The following is an 8,794-nucleotide window of genomic DNA, read 5'->3' as shown; positions in this document are numbered from 1 at the left end:
ACGTGATAACATGGAAGGCAAAATATGCATGAATTTTTAAGATGGACCATGAGATTTCAAAGATGCTTTACCCAGCTGATCCTGGGTAGAGGTCGGCTCCAGACTTGCTTCCTCTGCTGTCCCGGGAGGCCTGGGGGCCGCCAGGGAAGTGCCATATGCAGGACCTCAGTGACCCTCGCTCTCCTCCCTGGCCAACGCCTTCCCAGCCTCTGTTCCCCTCAAGGGCCCCGCACTGCCTGCTGGGCAGGCCCCTCCCGCCCCTGCCCAGACCAAGCCACCAGCTTCCTGAGTCCTTGGTGGAGGCCACTCCTCACCACGCTTGCCCGTCACCCATGGGGTGGATTTAGGAAGAGGACAGGGATGAATGTGCCATGCAGACACAGGCTGCCTGTCCTGGGGCCCGTGTCCAGGCCTAGGCACCCCAGGAGTGGCCCCAGGTGGGTGGATGGAGGGATGGAAGGGCAGGAGACCGGGTGGAAAGGGACACAGATGAACAGTGAGGGGACATGTGGATGCTGCCGGGAGGGGGCTGCATGGGAGGGTGGGTGGGTACGGAAGCAGCAGGGTGGGGGGAGAACAGAAGGCGGGCAGGAGGAATGAGTGGACGGGTAGTTGGGTGGATGAATGGGTGAGCAAGGGTGAGGCTGAGAAACACTCTTGGGAAGGGGCCCCCAAGCCCGCTGGGGTGCCACTGTGGCCAGCGCTCGCTCCCCCATGAGGGTGCAGGCACACGAAGGAACTGGGGAGATGCCCACCCTCCCCCGAAACCATGCCCACACTCGGCGTCTTCCTGCTAAACCAGCCGCTCCTCCTCAGAAGGAGCCCAGCCAAACCCTGTTCCAGAAATCAAATTATGGGGACGGAGTCCAATCTGGGTTGAGGAATTAGAGGAATTTCCTACGGGTCAGGCTGGCGGGAGGCCTGGGCTCCAGTGCTGACCCTTCGCCGGCCATTTGTTGGCCCACTGCCCACTGCCCCAACCTTCACAAGGGGAGGGAGGGGACTGGCTACGGGTGGAGCCTCCTTCCACGCCCCTGGCCCCACCCACTTGATGGGGAGGAAAGTAGGCAGCAGGGGTACTGAAGGCCACCCACCTGGGAGGGCACGGTGTCCTCCCCATGCTCCCAGCACTGGCCAGGCCTTTCAAGTGCCCATCTTTACCCTACCACCCCTGCTGTGGTTGGATGGTGCCCACAGCCGCGGGGACAGCTTCTGGCCAAGCCCACGAGGATGGGCACTGTGCCACGGCCAGGACCAGAGGGTCACCCGTAGTTGGTGTAATGCAGGGGTCGCAGGGTTGGGGGGGGCTTGGATGGGAAGAGTCCGTTCTTGACCTCAAAGCAGTGGAAGGAACTGCCAAGGAAAAAGGACCAGCTCGCCTTTGTGAGAATGAAACATTTCTAAACATCCAGAAAGAGTGCCACGTGCTGTGGTTGTGGCTTCTGTTTTTCAAGTGTAGCGAGCGTTTCAGACAGACGACAAGTGGGACTGTACATGTAGACACGGCTCCACTGCCGCGGAAGATGCGCGGGCACGTGGGGACACGTCACACTACTCTCCACTGTTGTGTTTGCAATTTTCCATGATACGGGAAGTAGGAGAAAACGACAAAGAAAACGAAAATACTGTCAACATATTGGGATCGTCTTCACAACATCCGGTAGAAAAGTGATATCCTTCATCTATACGGTGCCTATATAAGTCAGTAGGAAAACCAAACCCCAACTCGAGGTGGGAAAATGTCATCAACAAGGCGTGTGGCCCAGAGATGAGGTGCGAAGGATGAGTGTGGAAATGGTCACGCGTGCACGCACACACACACATACACACACGCAATGGAAAGAGGGCGTGTCGGCCGCAGCGGTGCTCTGGGTGGAGGGCTCCTGGCCCGCAGGTTGAAGCAGGTCCAAAGTTCTGCACGTACCCACGTTCTAGGAGCTACTGCCTTCGCAAGACGGCAAGTAAGAGATGGGAAAGCAGGTGCCCCTCCCCCACCCCAGCAGGCCAGGCAAGTGTGAGGCCAGGGAACTCTCCCCAGGGGCTCAGGCGGGCGTTGCCACCCGCCACCTGAGGGAAGCAGCTAGGTTTTCAGGGAGTTGGGAGAACTGTAACTGAATTCAGCCTGGAAATTGGATTTCCCTAGCAGAGGAGGTGACCCTATCGCCACCTGGACCCGACACCATGGGGGTGGGAGGTGGACAGAGATGGCCCCTCAGTGACTTCCTCCTGCCCCCAAACTGTCCCTGTGGACACCCAGCAGCACCTACTGACCACATAGAGTACAACTACTCTGTGCAGGGGGTAGGGTCTGGGCGGTTCTTCCCAAGGGGCTCTTGCCCTGCACTGATGAGGCGCCCTGGGCTAAGGGAGAGCCAGGTCCCTGGCAGCACTGGTCAGCCCCAGGGCAGGGGCCGCTGGACTGGTGGTCCAGGAGGACCAGGGGCTATGGGGAGGCTGATGCAGGAGGCTCGGAGCCAGGTCAAGGCAGGGACACTTCTGGGGGCCCACGGAGCCCAAGGTCTTGGGAGCTAAGGGCCTGGGGCCGGGCCCAGGGCCAGGGCTGGGGAATGGCCAGGTAACTGCAGGCTGGACACAGCAGAGGAGGCCTCGCCCTGGCAGGAGAGTGGGCCAGGTGTAGGTGAGCATCCAGCTGCTGCCCCTCCTCAGTGGGGGAATTGAGCCACAGGGAGCCCGCACCAGAGGCCCCCAAAGGGTCTCGGTCTGAGATTCCTGCCGGGGCAGGTCACAGACACTTGCTCTAAGTCTCCGGGTTCCCTGCCTCTCTGGGTGGACTCGTGGGATGGCGATGGACAGCAGTCCCCCAATCCCAGGCTGCCCCTCCTGCACCTGACCCAGATTCCAGCTGCAGTCGCAGCCCGAGGGCGATGCCTGACAGGCTCCAAGCGGGGGGTCTGGGCAGCGAGGACCCATCTCCTCCACGGTCTCTACAGCAGCAGCCAGCCCAGGGGCACCCCAAGGGCAGGGCAGGGAGGGCTGGGGCTGGTGGTCTCTCTGCCTGCACCAGCAGCCTACCCACTCCAGCCTGGCCATAAGAGGGGAGCCCAGGCATAACGCTGGGGAACCCCAAGGTGCCCCACTGTGCAGTGTGGGCTGGCCTGTTGCCTCCATACCTCCCCCTAGGGTCCCTCTGGGAGGTGGCTCCCCCAACCCCCCATTCCATCTCAGGGAGAGCAGAGCAGCGAGGGGGCAGTTCTGAGGGCCCAGGCTCAGAGCCCCACCCCACCGTGCTCTGGGGTGGGCACAGGGGCCAAGGCATTCCTGAGGCGGAGCCTGAGGCTCACAGCCAGGCTGGGACCAAACCCGACGGATCCAACTGGCACCAGGGCCTGGGAGCCCAGCTCCTACCCAGGGGCCAAGGGGTCCATGAGACCCCGAGGACCAACCCCCCCCTGAAGGCACAGGTGGGGCAGCTGTCCGGTCAGGCTGAGGGCCGGTGGCCTGTGTGCACCAGTGCCCTCTGCCTGGAACATCCTTTCTCCCTCAAGATGCTGGACCCCTTCTTCCCAGGCCCCCTCTGTCACCATGGCAACACCCAAGCTTCTCTGAGAGGGACAGAGCCGCTTTGTGGTGGCACAAAGCCCCTTTGAGGGGCGGTGGGGGTTCAGCCCCTGGGAGCCTGTGGCCAGTAAGTCTCTGGGGGGCAAGGCATGGCCCCTCAGCCCAGCCCCCACCAAGGCTGCGGAGCCAAGAAAGATGGAGCAGGAGAGCCTGGTGGTTAGGGGCTGAGACACCCACCCCGGCACCACCTGCCCAGCTGCCCATGGAAGGGTCTCTGGGATGAGCCCCAGGGCCCCAGGAGAGGCTCTCTGTGGGGGCCTGAGAACTTCCCACGGCCTTTCCACCATTTGACAAGAAACATGCTCTCCCTGGATAAGTGGAAGAGGCACTGGCAGTGGGGAAACTCCCTGCCAGACGGGAAAGCAGACTCAGGACTGGGTGGGAACCAGGCACAGGGAGCCCTCGGGGGGCAAGCGGGTCAGATGGCACAGCCTGGCATCAGGCCTGCTGAGGGGCTGCCCATGTATCCGGGCCTGCCCTACTCATGATCCTGGCCTGCCTTGCCCTGCTGCAGGGACCCCATCTTCGCCTGCCTGCCCTGGGGGAACACAGCCAGCACAGCTGGGTGGCCTGGGGTAGCCTTGCTGCAGCCAGGACCTCAGGACAGGTTTGGGCAAGAGGGAACCTCGCTGTGGCCGGGCTCACTCCAGGGGTTGGGAGATGGGACCCCGAGGGCAATGTGGGTCCAGGGCACAGTGACAGGGACCGAGCGCAGAGCTCCCCGTCCCCACCCCAGAGTGTTGCCCTATCTGTGCCCTGGCCCCGCAGTCAGGGAGGCTCACCCCAGCCATGGAGCCCCTCCCCGTCCCAGTCTGTGGGCCCATGCCACCCTGGCCACTGCTGACCAGGCACTTCGCAGTGCCCCCACATGCTGGGCGCCCTGCCGGGCAGCCCTCCCCAAGTGACCTCAATGTGACCCACTGCAGCTTTGCTAACTAAGCCCCCAGCCTGGGGGTCACAGCCCCTGGGTGGCAGCACGAGGCAGAGCTGGCCCCAGGAGAGATCTGCCCCTTTGTGGGCAGATCCACGCAGGGCCCGGGGGTGGGGGGCTGCCAAGGGGCCAACCCTGACATGGCAGTGCCCCTCATGGTCAGCAAATGAGATGCCCCTGCACCCCGCGGAGGCCTCGTCTCATGCCCCCACACCCCGCCCGCCTGCTTCCCCGCCAGCATTCCTGCAAGCTGCTGACACTTCTGGGCACTGGGACGGGCCTGCACAGGCCATCGTCAGCAATACCAGGTCCACCTCCCCACAGAGCCCAGCCTGGGACTTCGCCATCCAGGGAGATGGGGCCTGGGGCTCAGCTTCCAGAAGGAGGTTCCCTGGGAAGTGTGAGAGTGAGAAACTGGTTCCCTGTTCCCTCATCAGGAACAACACCGGGGTCCAGCAGGGAGACTCCAGGCCCTGCAGGCACAGTACCCACAGCCCAGGGGGTGACAGGTGTCAGGAAGACCCTCCAGCTGCCAAGGGTAGAGGCAGGGCAGCTGTGGCCACCTGGCCCTGGATGGATCAAAGGGGAGTGTAGGCAAGAGACCAGAGCACGCCCTGTGGAGGGAGGTTCCATCCTTGCTCCTGAGCACAGCATCAAAGAGCCAGGTCCCCTCTGGTCTGCCCTTGCCCAGGGTCCTGTGTGGCCTCCAGCCAGCACTGGCTCCTCCAGGGGCCCCTGGGCACTCCCATTCTCTCCCAGAAGCTGAGCTGGACGCCAGTCTCTCTGCTCCAGACCCCCTCGCCTGCCTGGGAACCAATTCAGTGCTCCTGAAGCCCGGGAGTGCCCATGGCAACAGGTCCAGACACCACCAGCCTCCATCAGACAGCAAAGTCCTGCCTTTTATATGCAAATGATGACCCAGTGGAACTGGGCAAGGGGCTTCACCCCGCCCCTACCCAGTGCAGACTCTGGGCCCCACAGTGTCCCTGCCTGGCTCCCCACCCCCCCACACACACCACACACCATGAGAGCCTGCTGGGAACCGGACCTGTCTGTGTGTCCTGCCCCCACCAGGGCGCAGAACACTGCAGCTGGCATGCTGACAATTTGGGGAACTCCTTAAACCCACCCGCAGGCTCACGCGTGCGGCCACCCACAAAGTCACGCACACACACACCCAGAGGCACCCAGGCTGCCCTGTGGGGCCTCGCCTGCCCCGGAAAATGGATGGTAGGTGACCTGACACTCCTGACAGGTCCTTGTGCTGGGGGAGGTAGGACTCAGGCTCCTGGGGGTCAGCGTTCTGGGCAGACTGCATTCCTGTCCTGAACACCTGGCAAGGCTGCCCCCACCAAGACCTGTGAGGCCGGGCCTGCCCTGGCTCCACAGCCTGCAGGTGCCCAGCCTCAGTCCACACCGAAGTGTCTCTGTGACAGTAGTGGGGAGCATGGCCGGGCCAGGACCCTGGACAGAAACACCGAGGCTGCACAGACCTGCTCCAGCCCCCACGGCCCAAGGCAGACCCTGCTGCCCCCCGGGGACCCAGGAGAGCTGCCGTTTACCAGCACAAACATCAGGGAACAGCTGATGTGCCCTCAAAAGGTTAAAGACGGCCTTGAACTGATGAGCTGGGAACAAACTATAAGGAGAAGGACCGATCGTGGGTGATGAGGATCCTGTGGGGATTTGAAGAAAAACATGGCGGAAGCTAAACAGCAGCCGGGACGCTGTCCCCAGGCCGCAGGATGCAAACCCAAGGCAGACCTGCCAAATGGGCAGAAAAGGACACAAAGCTGTCAAGAGGGAAGACAGGAGTGGTGGAAAATGGACCCTGGGAACAAACTCCCCTGGCACAGGAGGTCCCCGAGGGACCCCACAAATGGCCAGGAGCCACCCCCAACAGAGGCCTCCAGCAGGGCTGTCAGGGTCGGGTTGGGGTCTGAGCTTTCCACCCAGAAAGAAGCTGAGCAGATTGCGGTCATGTCAACCCTAGCCTTTACAACTTGCTCTCCCTGGGCTCTGTGCCCCAGCCTCCAGGCTGCTGTCCCTCCGCAGGGCAGGAAGGAGGTCGCCTGGCCTGGCCCGCACCGGACACACCCAAGGCGGCACTGAGGAGGGCCCACGTTGCCGCCAAGCTGCCCACATCCCGGAGGGGCTGGACGTCATCCACGCACAGATGTCAGCTGCAGGACCCTGCTGCCCAGCTATCGTCTCTTGTTTGCAGAAGCTCTTCTATGGCAAGGACCAGCTGACAGCTTTGTTAACAGGGTGCTTCCCTTTCTTCCTTAACTTGGGATCTTGAAAGAGTAAACCCAACTCTGTGCTTCCTTAAGGAAACATCGTGCAAAGTTCCCGGACTGTCAGAGACGATTTGCCACCCCAGGCCTCAGTGTCCCCATCTGCACACTCGGTGTCCCGCAGGCACTGTGGCCCAGGGCCCATGGGTGCAGGGGTCACGGGGCGCCAGCCTCTCCCTGCAGGGCACAGAGCAAAGGCCCCGGAGGACTGGCTGGCAGCCCGCTCGAAGCCTCCTCGTTATCTTGCAAAATGCAGAGAGCAGCAAGTACATTCAGAGGAATGAATGGCCTAATTAGGATTTCACAGAGAGTGAAAATATTTTGAAAAGAAAAAGTTTAACTAAAGGCATATTTGAAATACCAAACTCATCAATTGCAAATGACAACCTCGCAAGATGTGCCAGGGGGGCGGGGTGTCTCCTTCTCCCCAGCTGACAATGGGCAGCCTTCCCTGTGGGCGAAAGAAACTGGGCCTCAGCCTCCCCAAATCAGAGCTGCAGGGGGGTGTCCCCGCAGCACAAGACCTAACTCAGGGCGGAGCTGACGACTCTGGGTGCCCCGGTGGAAGGTCACACAGGGACGGGGACGGACGCCCAGAGCCTGGGGAAGAAAGGCCCCTCAGCAGCCTGACAGTCCAGTCCAGGCAGGAGAACGAAGCAGAGCAAGCCAGGGAACAGCCAGAAGCTGACTGTGGCTGGCAAGGCAGGGAGAGGCCCCAGGGGCGAGCTGAGGGGCACGGGCTGCCCCAAGAGCCACTAGGCCAATGGCCACCTCAGGCTTGCACAGACCACCCAGCACGGCTGGCGTGGCACCGTCCCTCCTGGTGGCCTGGGCCCCGCAGCACAGTCACACCACCAGCTGTGAGGCACCCTGAGCAAGCAATGGCACAGCCAGAAGCTGACATGGCTCTCGCACCATAACACAGCGGCCAGCACGAAGTGCCACCTGTGCTGAGCCCCACAGGGTGAGCAGAGCCAGGTCTGAAGCCAAGTTCGGCCTCGTAGACTGTTATTCCTGAGAAGCATGTGCTCCGGAGTGGGAAGGGGCTGGGGGCATCCCTGGGGCCGTGGTCTTCGCTCCTGCCTCTCACGTTGAGCCCCCCCACCCGGGGAATGACCCACGAGTCCAATCACAGAGACCCCTGGATGCCTGGCTGAGGGCCGCCCACAGGCGAGGGCCAGCACCTGGCTCTCTGGCAACGCAGGCAAGATGCTTGCGAGGCAGGTGGACCGGCCGACCCGCCCCGAACTGAGACACAGACAGGCGTGCGTGTGCCTGGCCCAGTGGTGCTGCCACTGGAGGCCCTGGGGGTGCCAAGCCCGCGACCCTAGAGGAAGAGGCCCGTTCACCCCCCACAGCATGACAAAGCCACTCAGGTGTGGGACAGCCCATGCCCTCCCAGCCACAGGGAGTCACGCATTCACAGGCCGGATGCTGCAAAGGGGCCTGGATCACTGTGGGGGCTTCTCAGGGGCCTTCCCACAGCAGGGACCTGTTCTCAGTAACCAAGGAGGCTCAGAGGGGCTGGAGACCTGGGGAAACCAGAGCGGGATGCACACGCGCACAGGCCAGCACACCGGGGGTCCCGGGGAGGAGGCCCCAACTGCGTGGACCAACCTGCATCTGCAGGGCAAGTGCGAGGCCGCCCGTGACTTTTCAGAACAGAGACTGGTCAAAGGGAGGCCCCGACCTGATCTTCTAACGGGGCCACAGGCACCTCGAACCTGAGGATGCGGTATGTCACATTTATAGTTCTTGGTGATAGAAAACATCAGTCAAGAAACTGTTCAGATACAACCATATCAACACAGTTCAGCCCTTGCCTCACATTTATGTCAAAATAAATTCTAGACGGATGAAATCTCAAGTGTAGATGCTGACCTGGAAACACCGACAGGAGAAGACGGATGTGTGTTTATCTGGCCACGTGCTAGACAACGCGTGGAACAACAGAAGGATTGAAGGAGGAAGAATTCCACAGATTCCA

This window comes from Balaenoptera acutorostrata, chromosome 13, assembly GCF_949987535.1.
Source record: "Balaenoptera acutorostrata chromosome 13, mBalAcu1.1, whole genome shotgun sequence".
In the NCBI taxonomy this organism is placed as follows: Eukaryota; Metazoa; Chordata; class Mammalia; order Artiodactyla; family Balaenopteridae; genus Balaenoptera; species Balaenoptera acutorostrata.
Note: the sequence above shows the minus strand (reverse complement) of the source record.